A 13,570-nucleotide genomic window follows, 5' to 3' on the forward strand; every position below is an offset into this window, starting at 1 on the left:
ACTTCCACTAGGCTTCTCATAAATAAACACACACACACACACACACACACACACACACACACACATGCATGCGCACGCACACAGAGAGAGAGAGGGAGGGAGGGAGGGATTTTTCACTATTCCACAGCATCTATAATAGTGGCATCCAAGTTCACCAAGGGCGCCTGCCATAAAATCAGAAGATTACCTCCAAATCATGGCCCATCCTACCTCCCTTCCATTTTCCATATTTCTGTTTTAAGTCTGGTAAGACTTTACTCTCTGCAAGAGAAGCATGGAATGTGATGTGTGCTTGCACGAGTGTGCATGTGTGCGTGCGTACATGTTTAAGCCAAGAGTACATTTTCACAAATTAAGATTTTCACATACACTAAGATTTCACGAATAATGTATTGGAGCAAGACTTAGCCATGTGTAGGATAAGACCCACTGAAATCAATGCTCCTTAAGTTACATGTGACTGTGAGCATGGCCACCCCTGGATTCAAGCCAATCTGTTTTATGAAGTTTGAGAAAAGCCAGAATAAAATGTGATGCATTGGCCAGTCTGAGCTGCAGTGGAAGCCTTTCTGCCAGCAATGAGGTCTTGCATCATCCAATGAAAGAAGACCATCTTCAACCCCAGGAGGGTCTGCCTCTTTTTTTCATGTGACACAGCAAATTAAATCCCAGGCATCCGAGGCCAGTAATCTTGGCTATTTCTGAGTTAATCACTATAGTAGGTATCCATAGAGCAATGCTCTGCTATATTTGGTGTAGTTATGTTGGAAAACACGTAAGAGTGTGCACAGTTGACATTCCTTTTGGCTTGGGATGTGGTAGGTACAAGGCCACATTAGTGGCCGGGTTCCAGTTTGGAAGAAAAGGTTGAATGAGGCAGGCTGAGAGAGGAATTTCATCATTTGGCATAGGAGGGGCCAAGTGAGAAGGGGAGACGATAGGTGTGCAATCTTACCTGCCCCACAGAGTGGGCGAGCCTGGCATCCCTGGGCGCGGAGTTCCACAGCATGCTCCAGCTTGTTGCCCTCGTGCGGTTCGTGACCGACCCCAGACGACGATTCACAACCAGAGCAGCTTCCTTGGACTTAGATGGGAAGGAGAAGGCATGTTGGGTTTCACCGGCCAGCTGGAAAAAGCTCCCCCACGAGCCCTGATGCCTCACGGGCAGGAGCAGATGAAACGGGGCTGCAGTGTTGAGCGTAAGACTTTGGGGTGGTGGTGGGGGGGCGTTCATTGTGGGGGTGTGGAATGTACCAGTGGACCTGATCCTGCTGAGAAAATGTTGGGCTCTAACCCAACCTTTGGCTTTTGCACACGTGACCTGGCAACCCAAAAAGTCCCACTGGCTGTTTTCCTCCTATACTCCTTCCTGGGCCAGTTGGCACCTCTCCTTTTTCACCAGCTTGCAGTGAAGTGGGGGGGGGGGAGATTTCCCCCTTTTTGGATAAATGCCATGGCGTTTTTGCGCCCCCTTGGTTCCACCACAGGGATTGGGCATGGGGCCCACCCCCTTTTTGCTGCACGACTGATGCAACTGCGTTTCCTTTCTGCAGCTTGTTGAGGTGTGGTCAGTGCAGACTCAAACTGGGCAGTGGCATTCAGCTTCCCTTTGGACAGAACACTGATTTAATCTTTCCTTTGAGATGTATAGTATCATTTTAGAGACGATGATCGGCCTGATCGTGTTTTTCTTCTTCTTCTTCATTCTCCAGTGTAAATGTGAGACAAGGCTCTATTCATAAAAGATAGTATGTTCTTCCAGGGAATAAATACCATAGCTAACTGATTTTGGAATGCCTGCTTTTCCGATGCTCTCAGAAATATATGCAAGAATTCTGAGCAAGCTCTTGCAGGGATTCTTCCTTTGCACTCGCTGACATCCACCCATCTGCCCCATTTCCCCGTTATTCTGCTACTGACTTACAATTGGTAACTCTTCTGTTGATTCATGCAGAGGCTACCCTTTGTTAGGGTTAACTCACTGGTTACTCACTGGTTTTGGGGGGATGCCCAGTCACAAGGCTCTCGCTTCATCTGTTTTGCAAACCCATAAGAGCCTGAGATTTGCCCATGTGCAGGGTAGGCAGGGATCTGTACCCAAGCACAAAATAACCAGTTAGAAGCCTTTTGCTTGAGGACGGTCACGTATCATGGGGCCATCTTGAAACTGATTGTAACATTCTTGCTCTCTAGCAGAGAATGAGTTGGACCTGAGTCTAAGTCCTCGAGTATAAAAGCTTGTTGGTCAGGGTTAAGGCGAACATTGATTTCAGTTCCTTATTGGTGCAGTTGAATATGATTTGATAGAGTTGTTTGGAAAACCTGGGTCTGAATGTACTGACTAACCTCCTTTGACCCAGTTAGCCCATAAAATCCTCTGAGGAGGCCAAATCAGTCATTTGGCGACTGATGGAATGGCACCAGGCAGCAATAACTGGGGGGTGGGGGGGTTGTGGTGGCCTCCATTCTCTGGAACATTCTCCCAGATGTGTTTCAAGAGGACCCCTAGGATATGGAATGGGCTTCCAAGGGAGGTGGTTGAGTTCCCATCAGTGAGGGTGTTCAAGGAAAGATTGGACAATCACATGTTGGGGATTACATGAGCAGAACCAGCTGGAGCCGGGGGTCAGACTAGATGGCCCGGGAGACTCCTTCTGACTTGCTCTTTTCCTATGTTTTTAAGAGACAGAAACAGTGGCATATTCTAAATGCCTTGAAAGCTTCTTGTTTTATTGTTAGGATGCTATATTTTTAAAACTACCCATAATCTTATCCTGTATTTATGTTGTTATATTCTATTTGAATATGAACTTTGCTATTTTAATATAAGCTCTACTCCAGCTCAACTATTCTATGATTCTATGAACAGCTTATATATCTGTTAATATATTATGTGGCCTAGAGGTTTGTCTAAACAAATAATAAATCTATATGTCGACATGCTAGAACATCCAAGTTGAAACAGAACCGCAGTGTATACAATCCAGTAAGCACAGGCCCCGATCATGAGGCTGATTCTGGGTTTTTGTCAAGAACATTTTCCGTGCCGTTTGCATTGGGCAGCCTAAGATGCCAGAGGCCTGGCTGGTAAAGGAACGGCCTCAGTCCAGCTGCATCTGGTCCTTTTGCAGGGAGATGTGCGGGACTCTGCTGCAGATTTTCTACATGCCAAGCATGCACTGAAGTTGCCCTCTTCCCTTCACCACATCACACAAATGGAGCAGGCCTGCAGAAGCACCATCTAATCTAGCGTGCAATGTAAGTGCAAACAGCACACCAAGGAGTGAGTGAATGCTGCTTGGTTGGGGCTACACAGAAAAGACAGACTCAGTAGGATTAGCTAAGAAGATCGACTGAGTATTCTGTAGCACTGAAACCCACCAGTTCTCTGTTAGGAAAGCGATCAGAATTAAAACAGAAGGTATCAAAATGCCATAATTTCTAGCCTTCAAATCGATTTCCAGGTTGGAAAACTTTTATCAAGGAGTTGAGAGCACCTTCCTTATTAGAAAAGCAAAAAAGTTTGGAAATTTTAAGTTTGGGGGAGAGGGTAAGACATAGGATCAGAAGGTGTATGAGGCCATAATCCAATTGTGAATCGCTAGACCCACTTTTTACCGATTTCCACATTCACATTACAAAGAAAAAAATGCATCGCCCCAAAAGATTGATGATGACGATGATGGCATAATATTTGTGTATGCAAATTTAAAATAATTACAGTAACTTAAAAAAAAATCCAGAATACCTCTCGCCATAGTGGGAAAGACTATTCAGGCAATTTCTGAAGTGCCCATTCAGCCTTCTGCCCAGGTACTAGTTCTACCTTCTACTACTTGGTCCCCTCCAGAGGGCTTGACTACAACTCCCATCATTGCCCAATCACCTGTGTTAACTTTGATGGTGACCAAGCCTCCTATTTCTTTTTAATTTTTAAACCAAACTTGTACCAAATAGAGGATGTTGTCCACTAGAGACCTGAACTCTGGGAAGCAGGGTCCACCATTTTCTCAAGGCTGCTGGCTGCCCAAATTTTTACATCCTTAGTAGCTGTGTTACAAACGGTGTACATAGATGTGTACAAGCACCCACCAGCAATATTTCTGCTTCCCTTAGAACATGAGAACGTACCATGAGGTTGCTTAACAAGAGGGTCAGGCCAGGATTCATGCACGTTTAAAACCGCTTATTTCCAAGGATAAGAGGAACAAACACAAACAAGAAAGGCGGAACCACAAAAGCAGGAAAAGAAGAAGAAGGACTGAGAGGAGAGGGAAGAACATATCATAAAACACATCCATGCAGAATAATAATTTGCATTGTTAATACAAAGAAATGAAAGAAGGGGTGAAGAAGGATTCTGTCCGAATCCATGTTAACAGAAGCAGTTGGCGTATCTGTATAAGCATCCTTCTGAAATGGGTGACTGTAGGAGTTGCATTCAGTTGTAACAAGAGTGGTGAGAACTTCTCTGTCCACCCTGTAATTCAGCCTTTTTTATCATCTAGCTTAGGTGCTTGTGGGGGTGGGGGGGGGTGAGGACAGGAGGCTGGAGTGCCATCCTGATGCATCCTGTCCTGGACCCCAGTCTCCTCCCCTTCCCCCACGGCCCTCTTTACTCTCTTGCCAAAGCTTTCTTCCAATCTCAGAAACGGCCAGTGCTGTCCTTTCCAAGCCAGCTGTGAGTACTAGAAGGGGCATCTGAGCATGAAACCCAGATCTGAGTTTGGAGCTAGGAATCAGAAGTATCTTGTGGCCCTCACTGTCCAGGGGCCCCATTGGATTAGCTCTAAATCTCTGTAGGGGCTTTCAGTGTCCTCTTCAGCAATCCATCTCTTAATCCCACAACGCAAGGCACATCACTGAAAGGCAGATAGATAGCCCTCCGCTATGATCATAGGGCTTCCGGCATGAAAGAAAGGCACGGCTTCCACATGGAGAGATGGCTGCCACGGTGGATGCTCAGTTAGTCATCGTGGGGGAATAAAGTAAACAAGGTAGCCATTCTTGTCCACTAGAGAGGAAAAAGCCAAGATCCGCAGTTGGGCAATGCCTTTCTTAAGGCCAGTCAGCATTCCACTAAACCACGCAAGCTTTCAAGTCCTTCTGGCACTGTGAGTGTTATTCATCCAAAAACGTATATGCCCTCTTTCCACTCCAGCCACCCAAGGCAGCTATCAGAAAGAGACACGGTACAATGCCGTATAGCCAAAGTGAGCGTTAACCAATCCACAAAAGCAGCAGAAGCCAAATATCCAGCAGTGAGAAAAGTCACGTCACGCTCACTGGATAGGAATGGGGTTCCTGTCTTTCCTTTTTTAAGGAATGGAACAGCTGCCGGGCTGCCTGCAGACCGAATCTCCCGCCCGCCTGTCCACCGCTCCCAGGCAAACACTGATTTGCAATGCGGAAGCTGGAACAGTTGCATTTCCCAGATTGGTCTCCTACAGCACTCCACACTCCTCCACCACCTCATGGAGGAATGATGCATGCCGGAAGGGCTGGAAACCATCACACAATGCCTGTCACCGATGACGGGGATGGGGATGATAGGAATTGTAGTCCAGCTGCATCTGGAAGAACATGGCTTCCTCAGCAAATGGGTCGGATGTAGGTTTTGCTTTCCACTGGAGAAGAGCTCCAGTCATGGAAGAACCACCCACCCAGTTGTGGGGAATTTCAGCAGCTCCCCGACCCCAGGAATGCTCTGTCTTCTGAGGCACAGCTCAGGTATTCTTTTCCTGTGAACAACCAGGCTGGCAGCACATTGGCCTGTTTGTACCATTACTTAAAAGACCTAAATAGCATCATTGCTCCTTGCTTTTTCTTCTGAGGAATGCTGAATGACCTGCAGGCAGCCTCTTCACTGTTTGCCATCCAGCCAGCTGTCCAAGGCAAGCCACACTTTCCTTAGGGACCACTCGACCCATCAGGCAGCAGAACTGCTCTGGTCCTGGAGATGACATAGCTATTTCCCCTCCCTCTGAGAGCTATTATGGGAGATGGGGGCAGTGTTCGAAGCTGCCCTCCACCACCACCTACCACCCCACCATTAATGCAATTTGCCTGCCCTGCACCATAGCTCGCTCCCTCTGTCGATTCCTTTGTACACCTTTTCAGAAGAGGCCTTCTCGCCGATTTGAAAGAAAAGGGGAAACACCTGTTCAAGATGGTCTTGCCACTTGCGACTTTTATTTGTATTTAAAATACCGTATATTTCTCAGTTCTGAGTTTATGAAAAGTGGCAGCCTTACTGCAGTAATCTTACCTGCTAATTTGTTAAACATTGCAGTCATAATAGAAAAATAGGGCAAAATCTAATTAGAGCAGAGAAAGAATTTCAGGTGTACTGCAATCCAGACACCAAAAGACCGCAGGCATCCTGTGCTAGGCCAGAGGAGTGCAGAGGCAACCTTGTTTCCACATTCTCCCTGCCCTGGGCGGATATTGTCCGCCCAAGGATCATGCCTTGGGGCACCAGGGCAGGGGGCAAGGGGCCACCAGGATAGCAGCATTCCAGCGGTGCTGCTCTCCCCCTCTCCTCACCCCCCAGAATTCCCACTGAACGCCTCTGAGGTGTGACCTCACAGAAGGGGCCGATGCGGTTCCTTCTGCGAGGGGACGGGGTGGGCTGCCCACAGCTGGCAGAGTCCCAGCTTCACCCTCAAAGCGATTTTTCAGCCTTGGAACTGAGGCTGCAGGAGATGTCCTAGAGGCCCTAGTTTTGCATCAACCGTACACTGTCTGATAGGCGAGTCTCTAGCTACACAAAAACAAAACTCATGGAAGTGGATGGGGCTTTCTCCAGACTGGGAGGGGAATTCAATTGCGACCCAAAAGATGGTGCTAGGTAAGAGCTGGAATCTAGCCCTGCCGTGGCTCACCAGGTGGGTCTGGGCCAGCTCCCCTCCAAGCCTGCATCCCCCCACCTGCAATAGGGAGGTACTGACACTGATTTACCTAGAAAGGTTGTTGCACGGATTGAGGTAATGCCTGTGAAAAGCTTGGAGCACTTAAATGCTCTTACACAAATGAGTTGCGTCTTTCTTGAAATGGTGTTCTTTAGGGGATGCCTCCTGATGGCTGGTCAATGCTGTTGAACATGCTACCGTCCTAAAATATGTTCCTCCCCATTTTCTCCTTTCACTGATTGGTCTTCCTCCCCACCCAAAAATTTCAGAACACATCCTCACTTTTTAAAAATCCCTTCCCTAAACAGCTGGATTTTATATTTTCAAGAAAGGGGGCTCTACCATTGTTTGTCCATTTTTTTTTCCTGGGTGTAAATTGAAACCAGCCTTTGTCCTGGCAGAGCCTAATTTGAACGTCTGGGGCTCCCTCCAATCTTTCGTCTCGAGGCTGTAACCAAATATAGATTCTGTGACTTGCACATCAGCCACTCCCCAAACCTTTTGCCTTGTTTAGCATCTTGCTGAAGCTCTCAGAAGATCTTGACCGGTTCTCAAGAACTTGATCCAGCCCCAGCTTTATCCCCACTGATATGGGGGGAACCAGCGCGACTGGAATTCCTCCTGCTGTAGCTGTAACATGGCATCACTGAAACGTGCTGCCGCTAGTGGGGGATCCCAGTTCATGGAGGTATTCCTAGATGCTACAGAGGGAAGTAGGCAGTGGTGTAGTGGAATTGGGGCTTGTAAGGATGTAGTAGTGGCACTTCTTTATGAGCAGGGACACCAGTGTCTCCTGCCACCATTGCGGCCACCACTTAAAAGTTCCTGTTTCCTTTCAGCTTAACTGCAGTTTCCTCAGTCATTGGCTGCGGGGGGGCGGGGGGGGAGGATGCAAACTATTTTGAGATTGGCTTCATCTTGCGTAATTAAGGCCTGATTACAGGAGAGCTGTTCCTGCCTTGATATGGGGTCAGCACAGCTGCCTGAACTTCAGAATTGACCCCGTGCCCCTAAGATGGCAAGCTAGATGTGCAGTGTGGCACTTTTTTTTCTCTCTCTGGCATGCTTTTGTGTTTAACATCATCACCTCCAGCCTGTGTTATACAGAAGTTCACTGCAACAGCAGTTGATAATTCCTCGCCTGAGAGATTCCATTTGCCATGGAGGATTCTGTCCCCTCTTGGTTTGCTTGTTTCCGCACTCAGAGGGACAAGATGATGCACTCATGGATCTATGTCAGTGGCACTTGAAACTAGCTGAGTCAAGAGAAGAGAATTGCATCACATTTCCGATGGTGTACTTCATTGCTACATTCTGATGCAAAGAGAGTAAAAGGGCTGTGTTACTAATATTAGCACCAAACACGCAGTCTTACTAATATGCCAAAACAAAGTGAAAAATTTCAACTCCAGGGGCCTGATGGAAGGTGCTGAGAGGCAGCAAGAAAAATGAGGGACTTTCAGGGGCAGCTGTGTTTTACTAACCCAGTCATAATGCCCCTAAAAATCCTTATTGTTCTTGCAATATTCAACTGTGATCATCACCAACAAAGGGAGACTTCCGAGGGTGAGTATGAATTTCTGGAAGAATGGAGTTGGGCCCAGGATGTCAAAGGGCCACTGTCCAAGAAGAGGCACAATCTGGTCTTTCAACAGCACGGAATGGCTTTGAGTTTCGTCTTTATGTTGTGTTGCTCTTGATGAGAGCTCCCACCTCGCAAAGTTATTTCCAAAATGATTTATAGTCCAGATAAACATAATGCCCATTCAGTAGTTTCGGAAGCACTTAACATGCACGTATCTTTTTCCTTTCCAGGGTTCAGCTTTGTGTGGGGTGGGACAACCTCAGTTGTTCAACTTTACAGGAATAGCCATCTGTTGGAAGTGCTGATTGGCTACTGTGTGCAACCCACCCACACCCTCGCCACCCGATTCATAAATAGAATGCATTCTAAAAAAACAAGCTATGGAGAATGAACAGAAAAACATATATGTAAGGCTTTAAAAAAGAAGGAAGAAAAAACAGCATTCCAGAAGTATGTATTCTGGGAAAAACAGCATTCCGGAAGTATGACTAATTGCTGAGTGAGCATTCAGCTTGGTCTCGGGTCTGCTGTGCAGGTTATGAAGTTGGGGGGGGGGGAAGCAGGCTCACATCATGCATATTTTGCCCTTCAGTATTATACCTCCCATCACGCTTACCTACCCCCCCCCCACCGAATATCATTGAACCCACACAAATTTAATCGATCAAGACTGGTTTGATATCTCAATTTTCTAGCTGGAAGTATTCAAGGTGTAGGTGCCTTGGATTTCTTTGCTGTAATTTTTTCTAGCCCTGTCGTATAAATAAAGCAGGAGGGCACATCTCTCAAATGATGGGCGTGCTCAAAATCGACAAGGATGGATTGCTGAAGAGTACCATGTGGAACTCCATCCCTTTAGCTGCTCGTTTGTCAAGCCTTAAGTTTGCCGCACACACTGCTGCCCTTACAGCTGCTCCATCTGCCTGAGATCGTGGGACTCGCATGGAGTACCACTGGCGTCCGTACTGGGCCGTGCGCCACAGGGTCGCACCAACCTGCCTCCATCTCATGCGGTGTGTGTCTACACCTGAGGACCTGCAGGAGATCAGCTTTTACCAACACCGATTTTGCCTCTCTGGCCCCTGCGCTGAAGAGTGTATCTCAGAGAAGGGCTGCCTAAAGAACTCTCTGCTTCGGCCAGTCTAATCCTGGGTGCTTCCAGATGAGGCCCCTTGCCCCGTCTCGCTCACAGGGCTCTAGACACTGTGATCTTCCTCTCCCGACCCTCCTGTGTTTTCACACCGCTTGTTCTATCTCTTTTCTTTCTACTTAGTATTTGTCGAGGAGCAAAAACAGAAGAGCTGCACAGTGTCTCTGCGTAGCTCTAGGAGCCCTCCATCTGGAAGCACCCACTGTGCCAAGAGAAAGTGAATTTGTCACGTTTGATCATCAGACCACTCTGCATAGGCATGCTTCCCCTTTTGCTAGTCATGTGAGGGGACAATACAAAGAGCTGAAGTCCTGCCTGCCCCCGCATTAGAAGCCACACTTGGCGTGCACAAAAGCCCCCTGCTGAGATCTGCATCTGATGCTGCTTCGGCACTCCTGCCTTATTTATGAGGTACTGGGAGCCTCCACAGCCGAGCTCCAGTTCTTCTGAATGTTCAAGGAGGCCTTGAGAAGTATCGCTTGATCAGCTGATTCATCCTGGGCTTATTGTGGAATCTCATCTGTTTTATCTTTTTGTTGGTTCACAGGGCTCCGTTCCTGAAGCATTGCTTGATTATCAGTCTGTGAGTCTAAGCAGACTTGCCTTCAGACCCTGAAGACAGCGTGTAGTGAAGCTCTACTCCATTCCACCAAGGCCGTGCTGCAGGGGCAGTGTTTTTTCTGGGCCACCCAGGTCTATAAGATATTGAACATATGCTTTTCAGGGCTTGATTTGGCATTTAGCTAGCTCGGGTTTGTGGCTGTGCCTTTTCCCAGGGTGCACTTAGGTTCTTGTAGACCCTGGACTTAATGATCTAATGGGTGGGATTGCCACGTGTAGGACTTGAGTTCTGAAGCACGTGACTCACATTTCTCTCCTGCTGGTTCATTCCATGGTTCACGACTGGTCGTACACTCCTGATATGTTAAAGCAAAGAAGCAAAACAGCATCTTGTTTGCCAAGCCTGACTGAAAAGGAAAAGAATGCCCCAAACGTGTGCAATGTTGCGTTCTAAACTCTCAGAAATCCAAACTCATACAGGCACAAGACCAGTGATGTCAGAAGAAGTGACATGCTTCGGTGTATCAAGTAATCCCTCCTGCCGTTGGCTCCCCTCACAGTATGTATGCATGGAGCCTTGTCAGATAAGGTGCGAGGCCATCGGGCTATCTGAAGGGCACACGAGGATGGTTATTCACCTCCCGCAGTGGCCATCAGTGGTCAAGCAGATGACCTGATAAGGGGTGTGCTTGCTTGCACAGATCTGGAGGCTGGAACGGGCCAGGAGGAGGGGGGAATCACATGCATGTACGGCTTGTTTATGCTTTATGCTCACGATTCCCCATCAGGTAAGGATACCTCCTTCTGTGCCCAGGAGGCCACTAACTAGGGCAAAATATTTGCTACTGTCGATTGTGATGTGCCAAATGGTTTGCAAGTGCAATAAAAGTTTTTTTTTTAAATAAATCCTATGGCTCTATTTGTTCACACATTATCTTTGACCCCTGCTGTTCTTCCATAACTGTGGAGTTGATCCATTTGACCATCACAGCCCTGGGAGGTAGACCAGTGAAGTGGAGAGAGAGAGAGCAGCTGACCCCAGGTCACCCAGGGGGCCTTCTGGGCAGAGCTGAGATGGGAATCCAGGTTTCCCAGACTGAAGCACACAGTCTGTTGAAAACAACACCCAAAGCCCAGTGCCGTCTTAACAGCATTACGGGCCCCGGGCAAAGCAGTGTACTGCGGCCCCTACATCAACTACTCAGAGGAATAAAAATGTAAATCGTCGTTACAATGCAGAAAAGTACTTAAATTAGCCATTAGTGAAGTAACTATACGCCTTTGATCGGTATGTATCATATACGATACAAGGTGCATTGAAGGGTTAACATACACAGATTAGTATGGGGCCCACGGGCAACTGCCCATCAGGCCCATGCGTTAAGATGGCCCTGCCAAAGCCTCTTGAGAGATGGAAGTGAAGGAAAGACATCTTGATTCCCTGCGGTGACTTTGTAACGGCTGCTTGTTCTCTGTGCAAATGTGAATCCCCCGCAAAGGTCCAAGCCAGGTAAAATGAGCTGCATTCAAACCACGGAGCAGCTGTTGGCTGATCTAGGCATGTGTGCGTGTGCACATGGCAGGGAGAGGAATCTTCCCTTCATACATGCGCGCACGGGTGGGACGGTGGGGCAGCTGATTCACTTTGGACTTCATGTTCTTACATCGTGGAGGGAGGCAGGGCGATGTCTATTCTACACGTCTCTGACTTCCCAGTGTGGTCAAGCAGCCCTGCTGAATTGGTGACCCTCCTGCTCATTCAGCTGAGCAGACCCCTGAACTACTGCCCCCAAGTCCTGCCCTGCTGTGAGGGGTGCCTTGGCACCGATGGACCCTGAAGGAGGTCTTGGGCTGTAGGGCATCCAAGTGGGCAGCTCGGTGGCAATGGCAGATCTCTGTGTGAAGAACGGGAATCCGGAAAGAGTGCACAGCTACAATGGCCTTTGCACAAGCCAACAATGCAGCCTTTGGAATACAGGGGGCTGCTCGTGACACATCGATTGCCAAGCTGGTGCAGGAGGAAATGCTGAAAAGTGTGATCAAAAGGATCAAGGCAGGGCATTTCACTGTGAAGAATAGCTAAAGCATTGGGAATTTTTGAGTTTAAGGGATGCAAACCTGCACGTGCTTCGGCAGGTAAAGGCCCCGCAACTCGCAGTGCTCCCCAGCCAGCATGGGAGTGTGCCCTACGAAAGGTGCGATCAGGGCTGGGAGAACCAGGGAAGCCTGAGCTCAGCGCAATTCTCAGAACGCGCCAGTGCTCCGCTCCGCTCCATTTTCAATTGCAACACGCTTTTGGATCTGTTAGAATGAAGCAGTGCCCTTCCCCCACCCCATTGACTAAAGCATGAAAATGTGGGAAGGTTGAAAGTGACACTTTGGAGTGAGGGAATGCATTTTGGAAGCACTCCCAAGTTCAGGAATGTGTGAACCTCTTTAAACAAATTAGTATCACCATCATCATTATTTAGCAGATGTGTATAGTGCTTGCCACATTTAAACTATGTCTCTAAGTGGTTTGCAAAATGGGCTCCCATTCACGTTTGGGGTTGCAAAGGGGGCAAGATGAGCTGATTTGCAAACTGAAATGAAACATGAATGCATCTCTAGGCATGACAGAAGTTTATTCTGCACTGGATGGAGGGGCGTTCGTCACCTCTCATAATGTTCCAATGCAGAGCCGTTGCATGATACCAAGTGGCAGAAGGTGCAGGGCAGGCCAAAGGATGTGCTTCTTTGCAGAATGCACAATTCATGCACCACATGCTGTGGCACTGCCCAATTGCTCAGCTCCATCTCCTCTGGGTCTGAATGACGGGCTTGCTGGGGGCTGGATTGGCCAAATTCCTGAAGGAGGTGGGCCTCTGCCCCAAGGAATTGACAATCTGAATTTGGCTGGGGGCACAGTTTGTCAGCAGAGGAACATGAGAGGCAAAAATATGTCAAAGAACAGAGGGTGTGGGGGATGAGAGAGAGAGAGAGAGAGAGAGAAGGGATGGAAGAAATCTTAGGTATACAGACAACACAGCCTTACATACATCCACTGAAAAGAAAGCCCCATTGAATTCAACAGGACTTGTTCCAAGTTAAGTGTGAAAGAGGACTGTAGCCTTATGAAGACTGTCAGATGCTTGGTGGGGAAAACAGTGCCAAGCAAACGTTTCCCACACTTGGGTCCTTTTGTGCCTTGTGGGCATCCATTTCTCATTGTCAGACTTTTGGGAGTCCCTACATGAACTCAGCCTATTTTTAGGACAGCCGGGTGTCCTACTTCACAATGGACAATCCTCTAGTTTGGAGAGGAAGGTTCTTTGATGGGAACGGGCTTCAAGAACTGTACGGAGCAGGAGCAGAGGCCTGACA

The sequence above is a fragment of the Varanus komodoensis genome, unplaced genomic scaffold, assembly GCF_004798865.1.
Source record: "Varanus komodoensis strain SLA01 unplaced genomic scaffold, ASM479886v1 scaffold12, whole genome shotgun sequence".
NCBI classification, from domain to species: domain Eukaryota; kingdom Metazoa; phylum Chordata; class Lepidosauria; order Squamata; family Varanidae; genus Varanus; species Varanus komodoensis.